Source organism: Cupressus sempervirens, chromosome 8 (assembly GCF_028749045.1).
Source record: "Cupressus sempervirens isolate cs-2001-9-10 chromosome 8, ASM2874904v1, whole genome shotgun sequence".
NCBI classification, from domain to species: Eukaryota; Viridiplantae; Streptophyta; class Pinopsida; order Cupressales; family Cupressaceae; genus Cupressus; species Cupressus sempervirens.
This window is the reverse complement of record NC_143125.1, coordinates 238815184-238829955: the sequence shown is the minus strand read 5'-3', so window position 1 is coordinate 238829955 and position 14772 is coordinate 238815184. Positions and strand designations below refer to the sequence as shown.

Sequence of the window (14772 nt, the reverse complement as noted above, 5' to 3'; positions counted from 1 at the left end):
GTATCGATATCCCTTGCCAAATCTGAGTCAACATAGCCCTATAAATTAGTAGTAGAGCCCCCAAAGTGTAAAAACTTATTAGATGTTCCTCTCAAATATCTGATAATCCACTTGACAGAATTCCAATGCTCAAATCCTAGATGACTCATATACCTACTAATGACTCCCACTTGATGTGCAATATCTGGCCTAGTCCATACCATAGCATACATTAAGCTTCCTACAGATAGCGTCAATCAGCCTGAGATAGCGTCAATGTTCTGTTCTTCCTATCTCTACAAATCTTCATATCAAGATTTTTTTTGCTATCCCCAAATCCTTCATAGCAAATGCATGTGCTAATTGGAATTTTAGCCCCTTAATATGATCCATGTTATACCCAGCTACAAGCATATCATCAACATATAAACGTAAAATAATGTAGCTATCATCATCCAATCTCTTAAAATAAACACAGTAATCTGAATGACACCTATTATATCCATGCTCATGCATAAAACTGTCAAATTTCAAATACCATTGCCGAGGTGCTTGCTTCAAGTCATATAAACTTTTCTTCAATTTGCACACTAAGTTCTCCTGACCTTTGACCTCAAAACCTTGTGTCTGAACCATATATATTTCTACATCAAAAACACCATGAAGAAAGGTTGTTTTAACATCCAACTGCTCTAAATGCAAATCTTCAGTAGCCACAAGACTTAAAATAGTACGAATAGAAGTAATTTTAACAACATGAGAAAATATCTCATAAAAATCAATTCCCTTTTTTTGTGCAAATCCTTTTAGAACTAACCTGGTCTTAAATCTTTTCTGACCTCCTTCCTCTTCTTTTAACCTGTAAGCCCACTTATTCTGTAAAGCCTTTTTACCTGCAAGCAACTTGCATAGATCCCATATCTTATTCTTTAGCAAAGAGTCCATTTAACCTTTCATTGCAAACTCCCACTGAATCTTAGTATCCACCTACACAGCTTCATCATAACTTTTAGGTTCACCAGCATCAGTAAGTAAAATAGAATACAAACAGGGAGAAAATCTTTGTGGAGGTCTAATTTGCCTCGTTGACCATCTAACATTCACTGGTGTGTGTGGTATTGATTGTTGCAGTTGTTTCACATCATGAGGAATATATGGAACATCAGCTTTTGGAGTATCATCCAACACTACATAATCATCTTCTTTCTTCTCATGTTACTTCAACAGATCTTTGTACAACACTTTCTCATTGAATATGACATCTTGGCTTCTTACAATTTTATCATTTTCAAAATCCCAAAGCCTATAACCAAATTCATTAATGCCATATCCAAAAAAGACACATTTCTTTGATTTAGCTTCTAGCTTGGTTCTATTTTCAGAGTCGATATGAGTAAAATCTTCACAACCGGAGGTCTTGAGAAAAGAATAACTCACCTTCTTACCAATCCATGCCCCCTCTGGAATACCACAACCCAAAGGAGTAGAGGGACCTCTATTAATAAAATATATAGTAGTTTTGATAGCCTCTACCCACATGTGTAAGGGCAACCCAGCATGCAACCTCATGCTCCTTGCATGCTCCATTATAGTTCTGTTCATGCATTCAACCACTCCATTTTCCTGCGGAGTCCTTGGAACAATTTTCTATCTAAAAATCCATTAGTGGAGCAATAATCTTCAATTTCATGATTGCAATACTCACCACCATTATCAAATCTAAGATATTTTAATTTCTTACCAGTCTCATTTTCAACCAAGCATTTCCATTTCTTAAAAGTTTGAAATACATCAGATTTCTGTCTAAGGAAATAAACCCATACTTTTCTAGTTGCGACATCAATAAATGTACCATAATAATGAGAGCCACCAAGGGAAGATATTTGAGCTAGTCCCCATACACCTGTATGCACAAGCTCTAATTTCTCCTTTTTGTTTTCCTTCCCAGTCTTTACAAAACTCACTCTCTTTTGTTTTCCACACAAACAACTTTCACAGAAATCCATATTAACACATTTTAGACCTGGTAAAACTTTCTTTGAATGAAGTACTTTCATATCTTTCTCACTCATTTTCCCAAGTCTATTGTGCCACAATGCTATATCAAAATCTATAGTAGCTATTTGTTCTCCCTACTCAACTGCAGCAATTGTTCCTAAACATTCATTTTTCTCTGAAACAATCAAAGTAGAAGGAACAATATGACTTGTAAAAAGATATAAGGTGCCTACTTTCACACCTCTTGCTACTACAAGGGAAGCTTTTGAAACCTTCCAATTTTTATCATTAAAAGTAACTACACAACCCTCACCACCGAATTGTCCTGCTGAAATTAAATTCCTACTGAGCCTTGGAACATGTCTTACCTCATGTAGTAGTGAATGATTCCCATTCTGTAACTTAATCTTAATTTTTCCCTTTCCAAAAATTTGATAGGGTTCATTATCCCCCAAATAAACAAGCCCAAAAACCCCTTGGACATAATCAATGAAATAACCTCTATGAGGTGTAGCATGAAATGAAGCACCAGAATCTAAAACCCATGAATCATCAACACTTTCTAAAGATTGAAGCAAAGCATCCTCTTCGGATTTGTCACTTACCACATTTCCCTCCTTGTCTCCATTTGATTTATCTCCTTCATTTTTCTTTCGATTCCAACAATCTTTCTTTTTATGACCTGGTTTCCCATAATACCAGCAATCATTTGGTCCTCTTGATTGAGACCTTTTCCCCTTCGTCTTTCCTCTTGATTTCCCACAATTTCTAGACTTACTTCCTCTCTCAGTCATTCTACACCTACTTTGTGCATTCAAAGCACTTCCTGATGTAGATCCACGTGAGGATTTCCTATGAGTTTCCTCACTCAAAATAACATCGATCACATCTTCACATTTTAGGGTACTAGATCCAGGAACAGAATTACTCACGGCCATTACCAAGCCATTCCAGCTTTTAGGAAAAGAACACAAAATCAAGAGAGCCCTAATTTCTTCATCAAAATTGATACCCATAGAAGATAAGTGACTAATAATAGTATTAAACTCATTTAAATGATCTACAACAGATCCACCTTCTGCCATTTTCATATTAAATAAATGCTTCATGAGAAATACCTTGTTTGAAGTGGAGGGCTTTTCATACAGTGTCGCTAGGGTTTTCATCAAACCTTTTGTCATCTTTATTTTTGTAATATTAAATGCTACTGATGGTGCCAAGCATAACCAAATTCTTATGAGTGCCTTTCTGTCCAAAAGATCCCATTCAACATCTGACATAGTTCCCTGATTCTTGGCTTTGCCTTCCAATGGCTTCCATAAATCCTTCTGATAGACATAGTCTTCCATTTGCATCTTCCATAACTGGAAGTTCTGCCCATTAAACCTATCAACCCTCAGATTACCCTCATCTGCCATTGCTCCCACTCAACCGTGAGACTCCCACTTAACTATGAGACTTTCCTGCAAAGGATAACTGAAATACAACCTCGTTCTAATATAGCTTGTTAGGATAAACCACGGATAGAAATAAAAACTATATGCAAATATAACCAATAAAAAAAATAATAGATCACACAGAAATGAACACAAGGCACCAAGATTTAACGTGGTTCACCCAATCCCTGGGCTACGTCCACCAAACAAAAAGTCCAATATTATTACAATCTAGTGATTACAACCTAATTATAGTTTGTAATCCCTTATAGCTCAATACCACTGCAAGAAGAAATTTCACATCACAACATAATGAAAATACCTAACCCTAAACCCTTTTATACAAGTATTTTATCCATTTTTAGGGTTACAACATGTCAGCCATAATATGTCAGCTACAATGTCAACATAATCTAACACCCCCTACTCTCACACTCTCTCCCATCCCCTACTATCTCTCTTTCATAGACACACACGCTATTATCCCCCCACTCTTCTTGTCTCCCATCCCTTACTCTCTACATCTATCACACACACTCCCATCCCCCCTATCTCTCTCCCTCTCCCTCTCCCTCTCCCACTCTGTCTCCTACTATCTACTATCTCTCTCTTTCAAGTTCTCTCTCTTCCTCTCTACTCTCTCTCTCTCTCCCATCCCTTACTCCCACTCTCTCTCTCCCATCCCCTACTCTCTCTCACACTCTCCCATCTCGTAATCTCACTCTCTCTCTCTCATCCCATATGAGCTCTCTCTGCCACCGCCTACTCTCTCTCACACCCTCACACTCTCTCCCGTCCCCTACTCACTAGATTTGTCACACACTCCCATCCCCCCTCTCTCTCCCTCTCCCACTCCCTCTTGAACTGCCTACTATCTCTCTCTCTCAAGTACTCTCTCTCCCTCTCTACTTTCTCTCTCCCATCCCCTACTCTCACTCTCTCTCTTCCATCCCCTATTCTGTCACACACTCTCTCCCATCCCTTACTCTCTCTCTCTCTCTCTTTCCCCCATCCTATACTAGCTCTCTCTGCCACCTCCTACTCTCTCTCAAACTCTCACACTCTCTCCCATACCCTACTCTATCTCTCTTATAAATAAATGCACATTCCCATTCCCCCCCTATCTCTCTCGCAGTCCCTCTCCCACTACCTACTCTCTCCCATCCCTTACTCTATCTCTCTTACACACTTCCATTCCACCTCTCTCTCCCTCCCACTCCCTCTCCCACTACCTACTATCTCTCTCTCTCTCTCTCTCTCTCTCTCTCTCTCCCTCTCCCTCTCTCTCCCATTCCTATGCCATTGCCTACTCTCTCTATCTCTCTCTCCCCTCTCTCATTCCCTACTCTCTCTCTTTCACACACACACACCCATCCCCCCTCTCTCCTCTCCCATCCCCTACTTTTTCTCTCACTCGATCTCCCTCTCCCACTCCCTCTCCCACTGCCTACTCACTCTCTCTCTCTCCCCCTCTCTACTCTCTCTCTGCTACCCCCTACTCTCTCTTACATTTTCACACTCTCTCCTATCCCCTGCTCTCTTTCTCTTTCTCTTTTACACACATTTTTGTCTCCCATCTCTCTCCTTCTCCCACTCCCTCTCTCATTGCCTACTCTCTTTTGCATCCCCTACTCTCTCTCAAGCTACTCTATCTTCCCCCTCTCCCATTCCATACTCTCTCTCTTTCACACACATGCACTCCCATCCTCCTCTCTCTCATTCTTCCTCTCCCACTCTGTCTCCCACTGCCTACTCTCTCTCTCTCCCCCATCCCCTACTCTCAATCTCTTTCTCCCAACCTATACTCTCTCTCCCATCCCCTACTATCAAACTCTCTCCCCCATCCTGCACTCTCTCTTTGCCACCCCTACTCTCTCACATCATGTACTCTCTCTGCCACCCCTACTCTCTCACACTTCCTCTCTCTCCCATCCTATACTCTCTTTGCCACCTCTACTCTTTCTCACTTTATCTCTCCCATCTTGTACTCTCTCCCCTCTCCCATCCCCTTCTTTCTCTCTATCTCTCTCACACACACAAACATAGCCATTCCCTTGCCCTCCCCCCACCTAGTTCTCTTTTGTAATTTAAGTATTGATAGTGTGTGCACACTATAGCATATACGCACTACTGGGAATGTAAATTTCAATAGTGCATGCGTGCTATAGTGTGTGCGCACTATAGCGTGCACATGCTATTGAAAGCTTTGCATTAAACCTAAGCCTAAGGCTTGGTTTTTCCTTGGAAATCCAACCCAAAGGTTTGGAGTTTATAAACAGGTCTGAGACGTGTTTTCTAGCAAACATACCAAAAATAATTTCTTTTTCTTGTGCGTTCCCCTTCAAGATTCCTCATGGTTGGGTATCAATAAGATCAGGTTACATAGCATTATAGGTCTTTGTGTTAGCTATCTAACCATATTACTTATTTTTAATTTGAACTATTTCAAACCTTTCATCTATAATTTATTTTGAATGTATGTTCATTTTTTGTCAAAAACTACCATGTACTAATTGGGTTATAGATTTTAGCTTGTTCATCAAATTTTGCAACAACTTAGTTTTGAAGAAACTAGACTTCATTCTACACACTTTGAAAAAAAAAGTTTTGATTTTAGATTAGTTTTCAATTATTTCTAGGGGGAGCACACAAATATTTCATGTTTTTGGGATGTGTCTAGTTAAAAAAATCATTAAAAAAAATACACATTATAAAATTACCTGAAAAATATGGGATAAACTACATAGTGTTAAGTAACTTTTGACTAAAGTGATTAAAGAATTTCAAAAAAAAAGTTCAAATTTTAGGGGGGCCACATTTTGTATTGTGTTATGTTTTTTTGGAATAAATAGTACCACTTTTTGTGGCCCCCTTTTTTGAGGACCTAAAACTAAACCATTTTGAAAAAAAAATTAGTAATTTAGAAACTAGATTCAAAGGACTACGACTTTTGTTTTTGTCATATCTTAAAATTTTGAGCATAACTATCTTCAAATTCTTGTTGAAGTTCAAAATTTGCAGATTTTAGGAAAAAGGTGTCCACTTATACCCCGCTTTTGGCACCACAACTTGGTGCACTTACCCTATAATCAATATCAACTAAGAAACATATGTTATTAACATGTTGTTCCACTAGGGAAACTAGTATTCTCAATCTTTGTTTCATGGATTTCTTAAAATCGTCAAAGTAGCTTGTCATTTGTGCTTCAAAGTTATCACCCATTTGTTCGATATACTCATTTATTTGAGTAATTAGAGATTTTTTTGAATTCTAGTTCACTTTACTAATTGAGGGAAATTCTTCCAAACATGGAAGAATATGCTAACAAGAATTGAACCAAACTTGCATTGAGCACCTTTGGATCTTCTAATTGCTCCAAGATTCTCCATAATTTGCTTCAACATCAATTCTGACATATCATATGTATGATATTTCTTGACAAGTTTATATGCCACATCCACAACAATAGATGGTACACTGTTCAGTCAATTGGATTGATAAAATTTGTGAGAAATCACACTCACTGCAAAATCTAGAAGGGGATCTATGATAGTGTTAGTTGTCATGCCCCCTTTATTCCATTTGGCCCTTGTGTTCCTTTCAATGGCCTCTTTTGAGTCACTACATAGGGTCTTATGTTGATCTAGGGTTGGAAAGCCCGTAACCCTATGCACTATTCTCTTTGTTATCTTCATGGGTCCTCCTTCTAACCATAAGCAACCATTGTGTATCCTACTCAGAATAATTCTTATCCATTTTGTTTTGAAACTTGTGAGGTAGAATAAGGCATGGATTAAACCCTTTTTCTCAATTATCTAAAATTAATCCTTTAATATCTTGTTATCACACAATTTTTCATATGCTTGAAAACTTTCCAAGTCTCCTATTGCTCCTATTCTACAGTTGTACCACTTCCTTACATCCTGCACCATTACAACTTTTGGCGAGATAATGGACAATACACCTCATTACTAACCAATTTGATCTCATGATCTTCCTTATCCTTTAGGTTCTTAGAACTAGAAGCCATTTCACTGATCTAGGGTTTTAAAACATTAAACTTTTAAATTGCACAACTTGGCACTTGAAAAATACCTTAGATCGACAAAATCTGTGCTTGATCATTGTTGAAATCCATGCAAATGGCTTCAATGCTATTCTTTGCTCTCTTATGTGCTGATCTTGTCTTTTCTTTGCATTTGAATGGCAAGAAATGATAAAAAATTGACCTTATACCTTTCAAAACCTAGCATTAAATTCTTAGTGCATACATCTGTATACTCAGCTTCCATTGACATTTCTGAACTCAGCACTAACTATCAACTCAATCGCTACTGGCAACTTGACATTCACTGGAGGTTTACTTGGCATCTACAGACAACTTGGCAACACTTGCAAAAATTTTAAGTTTTAACTTGGCATCTTTTCTTATGTCATTTTCTCCTTTGCAGTACTTGTTTGTCTTGAGACTGATGTTTGATATAGCTTTGTGTATAAATCCCATATGTCTTCTTTTTTTTAGTTGGATGAGCTATGACCACTTGACTTGTTAGGTGAAGTGATCCCTCCATTTGATGAGCTACATTCATCTTACTTCTTCCAAGTCTTGTTCATTTGTTCTCTGATGTGTTCCACATAAACCTTATCTTTTCCTTTGTTGACTTTTGACTTGGGTGCCTTTGACTTTGTTGGACAATTTCTGCTAATATGACCAGTCTTCAAGTAATTGAAACATGTGGTTTGGCTTAACCATCTACTGTAATTCCCTCTAAAATGTGTCCTTATTCAATTTTTAGGAATGTGCCCATATTCCTGATAGTAATGAAAGCTATAACTTGTGTTATAGTCCCAATTTTGATGATGACCATGGTTACCTTCTCTTGTTGCTTGATTTGATGTCCACATGGGCTTTGATCTGCACTCAAAAACTCTATGTCCATACTTCTTGCAATTGTAGTAGTGACCTTCAAATTTTAGTGTCTTGATTGTCCTAGTCCTACATTCATGTGCTTGATGTCCTTGCTTCTTGCACTTGTGACAGTAGCTTGCATTCTTAGGCTTATCATGCTGATTTTTCTTCTTACTCCTACATACATTAGCAGTGTGTCCCTTTTTACCACACAAATGACAAGTAGGTTTAGGGTTCTTACCTTTGTTGCTCCTTTCTTCTGCAGTCTTGGATGATTCTCCTTGTTCAGTTCTGATGTAACCAAGTCCTGAAGTATCATTGCTAGCCCTTGGTGATTTTAGTAGCTGCTCAAAGTACTTGATAGCTTTATTGGGTTTGTTGAAAATTTTTGCAACTTCTTTCTCTTTTTTTAGGTCATTTTGCATTTGTTCATTATTTATCTTCAATGTAGAGATCTCAATGTCCTTCATATTTAGCTCATGGTGTGCATTCATCATTTGGCTTAAGGTCTCTAGCTGCATGTTTGATATTCTTTCAAACTCAATTGTCTTTTCCTCCAGTCTATTGGTAAGATTTATCTTTTCATCTTCTAGCATCATCTTATCTTCAATGGCTCTTTTCTTCTGTTTAGTTACTTTACAAAAGCATGATGGCTTGTGATTCTTGTTCAAGCTTGAGTATTCTGATTTTTTCTGCTTGAGCTTTGTTTTTCTCCATTAATTTTGCTATTGCTGCATCAAAATCTTTGGAATCTCCATTGGCAAACACTTTTGTGGTATCAATCTCCTTGTAGCATGTGTCATTTTCAGCTATGGTTATATCCTTCCTTCTTTTCAAAGATTTTCTGAATTCTTCTTTGGCTTCCTCCAAGTTGTGTAGAGAAAGGTGCACATCCATCACCTGATTCTCTATAATCTTCCCAAGTTTGAAGACTTCCATCTTTAGATCTTTTCTCTAAGTTTTTAGGCTTGTCCTTGTGAGAACTAGGCTCTGATACCAATTGTTGAAATAATCAAATGGGAAGAATACTTCTAAGAGGGGGCGGTGAATCAAAAGTATCACACTTTTAATTGAAAATAAAATTCATGCATGTAAACATATTAAACAACCATAAAGTAAACACATTCATCACAACACATAACACCAAATTTAGTAACCCAAAAACACTCCAAAATGAGAAGGTAAAACTAGGGTGGGGATGACACCCACAAAATCACTGCAGCAATAATGTTTGACCACTTCTAATGGTCTGCCCTGTGAAAGGTCTGCCCTATTAAAGGCTTTACACTATGTCAATAGTGACTTGTTTAAAGGATTTACAAACACTTTACATGAAGTGTCACCCTATTAAAGGATTTTATCACCTCTTCAAAGGATCTACAACCTAGTTGTTAAGCTAACCTATCAACATTGAATTTTCCTTCTAATACAATTGCTAGAGAGTATTAGACTAAAAAACCTGATAGCTTACAATCCTTGATTATTGAATTCAGGCACTTGATCTGCTCATTCTGATCTTGATCCCCTGAGATCTAATATCTATTTGATTCCCTTGCTCTATTCCTCTAAGTCTTTTCACTCTTCTCTCTAAATTTTACTATAGTTTTCCCATACATAACTCTCATCCTCGCATACAATCGGTTTTCATCCTCCTTTTAAAGATATCAAAGACTTAGAGTTAGGTATGGATCTATGATCTATATTGAATCTTAATTTCTCACTCATTCCTTGCACTTTTCTTACTAGTTGCATGCCTTCTCCATTTTTCTTATTGGCTGCATGTTGATTGCATAGGAAAATGAAAAGATTTGATCTTATGTTTAATCCCTTTGAGATTCTTCTATGTCGGCTCAAAAAATAGTTTACATCTGAGTTTGTGAAGGCACAAACTCATATGCTAAATCTATGTTACTTAGCACATATATGATTCTGGTTTGCTTGGCACCAACTATGACTCGACACCTATATATCACTTGACTCATATGGTTCACTCGGCACCTATTGTAGTTCTATGTAGCTCGGCATGTATAGTGTACTTGGCTTCTATGTGAATATTGGTTAAGTGTGTTGACACTCAATTGTCAAAACCAATCTGAGACCAAAATATAAACAAAGTGCCTTGGTGCTCTGCACAAGGAACATACCCCCAAACATGAATGAAAAGAGAACAATGACCATGAAATGGAATACAAACACACCTTAGACCTTAGACCAAACTTCCTAAAACAAAATTGTTCTAAACAACCCAATCTACCATGGAAACTAGTACAGTCTACAAAAATAATGTCAAAAACACCTTAAAACTCATAAACTCGGTAATTTTGTCATGCAGGAGAACCTCATAAATTCAAGCCAAAGATAAAGATCGTGAGGACCTTTATGAACCTCAAGGAAAATCCAGAGGACGAAATACACAATCAAAGGGTAAGGCAAATTAATTGGGAAATACTTAAGCCTATAATGGCTTTTTGATTCTACAAATCCTAGAAACTGTTAAAAGTCCTAAAGGGACCAAATTTGCTTTGTAAGGGGGACCAATAGAGTCCTTGGGTTAAAGTGGAATGTTTATTGTCTAAGAAAGTTTAATGATCATAAAAGATCAAAATGAGTATGTTAGTGGTCTTTTTGTTTAAAAGAATTCAATAATTGTATGTTGGAATTTTGAATTTTCAAAATTCAATGGCTAGTTTAGGATTTAGAGGGAAGTCTGAGTTGTTATTGTTTTAAACCATTAAACCTTCAACCCAACCAATGAGAGTTGGTTGAAACAATTTGAAGAAGTTATTTTGAAGCTTTTATATATGTGAGAATTGGGTGTACAAATAGATACAATGAGATTGTATTATTAAGTGCTAACTAAGCATATGCAAACTAAGACAAGTTTTAGGTCATTCCCTTGGAGCATTTAGATTTTCAATAGGACCAAACACCTAAATCACTAAGATTTCTAAAACTTATTGTATATTGAAGGCTACCACCCTAGCTTATTCTACTTACAAGGCTTATCTGGAGCATAACACAACAAAAATGAAAAGGTGAGGGCCTTATGATTGGTGCAAGATCACCCCTCTTATGAAATCATGTAATCAAGTTGTTTGGGTCATTTATGACCTCTTTCTAGTTTTCTTTCCATTTTTTTAATAAGGTCATGATTTTAGACTCCTAGATTTGCCATTAACCCTTTTGTGTGGTCCATTAGCATTATTGGGTGTTTTATAAGCTCGTTGCTCAATGAGGTCACAAGGGCACAATTTTTGTATTTTGAATGCATATACTTTTCATCTAGGGTTGAATAGTTGTATTGAGTCAATTAGGACTCATTTACATAGTTAAAATGCCTTTTAGGCACAAAAATGCAAAAATGCAATAAAAGTTGCAAAAGTTGCTATGCAACTTTTTGCATAACTAAGAAAAATTGTTTGTAATCATTTCCCCAATAGTCACTGTTGGAGTTTGAAAATGCTGGAGGGTTTTCAATTATCCCCATGAGAACATGACATATCTAGGGATAGCTAACTCCCGTTATCAACATATCATTTCAGACACAAGGCCAACTATAAGGCATGACCCTTCTTCTACTTCAGGCTCTGCTAAACCTAGGCGGGTAGACCTGAGATTCAATTGATACCGTACCAGTGCAAAACATATCCCTGAATCTATTTAATGTAGATAAAACCCCCTATATCTCCTAATGGCCTATGAAACAACACAGATCTATAGTAGCTAGGTGCAAACCTATGCTAGTCATAAGCTGAGTGAGGGTTAGTTCTATTATAGCTCTTCAACATAAAAAGTAAAGATCGTTTGATTAATGATGTTGATTCAAACAAAATTCCTAAAATGCAGCAACATGAACAAGTGATCCTGTAAACGACCAATGTCTTATCTATTGGGCAAATCCATGAATCAAATGCATGCATATGAATATCTGAGACATATGTGTATCTTCAGATATCTAATCTATCCATCTAACTTGTAAATGGACATCTATGCTCAATCTGAACCTCATTCTTACATGATATCCCCATTAGCAAACCTGCAATCCTGTTGATTCTCTGAAGCATTTACATAACCTCTTGGGTTATAAGCAAAAATGAACTAACATACAACCTTAGGGAGCTACAATTACAACCTAAACTCTTTGTTCAAAGATTGTAAAACATTGAAGATCACTAATAAGGGAAATGAGAATCAGAAAGAAACTAATGAAATTCTTGTTCCTTTGTATTAATTTCCTTGAAACAATAGATTTAAAAGCATGCAATCAAAAAATGAAAACACCTAACATGTCTGAACTATCTATATTATCTTTACACTTGCTGCTCACATGAGAGAAAACTGCTAAAGAATGGAGGTGGAATCACAGTTCTAGATCCAAAGAACTGGTCTCACAAAATGATTGTAAATTTCCTACTGACAATGGTTTCACAGTCACAAAAAACTAGAACCAAAAACTGGAACCCAAAACTAGAACCAAAAACTAGAACCTCTACAATAGAGAATGAAAAGAAAGATATAGTAGAAGAGTTCATTCTCGGATCTGATCTGATCATGACATCTATCCCCTGGGAAAACCTCCTCAACAGGTTAAAACCATTTTTCTTATCTTCTCCGTCAAACTGAAAATCAAATCTTCATCATTATGGCTCCATAAGGCATAAATATCTGAGATATTTTATTCACCCTCGTAACTGATTTCTGATTCTAAAGTGCATTCATGGTAAAAATGAAAAACCAGTTACAAAGTGACTTCAAGAAGCCAATATAACCTTTCTTGTTTATTAGCTCCACATCCAGGCTTCAAAAAGTATTCAAATCTACCCTGTAACCAACTTTGATGCTCTGTGATGACTTCTGCTCATTGCACTGAGAATGCCTCTAAAAATTAAAAAATTGCTTATAGAACGAACCAGTGAATACCTGTGCATAATCTGATCCCAAAAATGGAAAAGTTACTTTCTCCCAGTTCCAACAGTATACTGCACTACCCATTTCTGACAAAAAATCACCCCTGATATGGCCATTTGAAATTCAGGCTCCTAGACTAAACCAAAGCATTAAAATGAATAATTTTTAAAATTATATAGTTTGCACTATATAAACTTTCTTAAATTTATTTAGATTCATCACTTGAACAAATCATGTGTTGAAACTTCTGAATTTTATTTTAAATTCATTTCAATAACTTTGCCCACCTTGCCAAATGTCGAACTCATATTTGTTATGCAAAGACTTGAAATACTTTTAATTAATTAATATACTAATATTAATTTTTTTTTAATCCCTCTTTCACGTAGCACCGGGGAAGCAATCAATCTTCTTTACGTTCTTACGCACATGCCCATAGGAATACTATATTAATATTTTATTGCTTCTCGGACCTTCTCAAATTTCCATTTACGACCATATGCTGGCTTCATTTCCCGTAGCAGTGGAGCCTTTTAAATCTTGCTTGCTAACCATACGTTTCAAATGTTGCTTTACGATCATACACTCACCGTGGCATTGTAAAGCTCTTGATTCTGTCCTTACGCTCATATGATCCACGCATAATATCGGGGGGTCTTCAAAATTTATTCCCGACCATACGGGACACTTGCCTTCTCATATCATCGGAAGCCTTTTCATTTCAGCCTCCACTCTTACGTTGAGATATTTCCCCACTGCATAAGAATGTATCATTCAAATTTTGAGTCTCCGACCCTACGGTGAGTGGACCATTTTCCATGCACCACGTGGGTCAAAATACCTTTTCTTTTCGACCCCATGGCCCCTTCCACATGGCTCAGCGCTAAAAAGCACAGTGTCTTATAGACACTATGACTTTCACTTGAAATGCTATTTAAACATTGTGAACCCTTTGATATCCCCAATGTAGGATAAATATTTTGGCAATTGTCTTGCTCTGCAACCTCCTCTCTGACCTGCGACCTATTCTTCTTGCTTGGCACTTTATTTGCATGATATCTTGTCTGTCAGTGCGTGAGTTCTGCCTTTCTTTACCAAACGTGGGAGCTTTGTTTGGTTAAAAGGTGTGGACCTTTGTTTTAAACTTGTCGCTGACTACTGTGTGAATTATAAGCTCCCCTATCCTCAAGACATGAGTCTGCTCCCATTCAGCCACAGGTTAACAACTTGTCTTTTACATGTGAATTCAAGATTGCTAGGTCTTCTATTTTGAATCACAACGGCTCTTTGATGCCCTACAGCTTTTGTGAAAGTGCGTTGACTTCTAGTTTTTTATGAGTCTCCTGTTGGACTGTGTCGCTGGAAACTCCTCCTCTTCCTTCTTTCCATTGTGCAGGGCTTTTAAAACTTCCTTGCCTTCTTGTTCTGGAACATGGAAGTCTCTGGAGACTCTATAACAATCCAATAGTCCAATATAATGGTTCCCACAAAAAGCACACTAACCATCAGCCTATTTGCTTGGTCCAAATTTATTCATCCAC

The 14772-nt window shown here is 37.1% G+C and overlaps 1 pseudogene; it reads right to left on the bottom strand.

The window, feature by feature from the left end:
- Nucleotides 1-13874, bottom strand: part of LOC149542390 (floricaula/leafy-like protein) — a 91868-nt pseudogene extending 77994 nt beyond the window's left edge.
- Nucleotides 13875-14772: the final 898 nt, after the last annotated feature.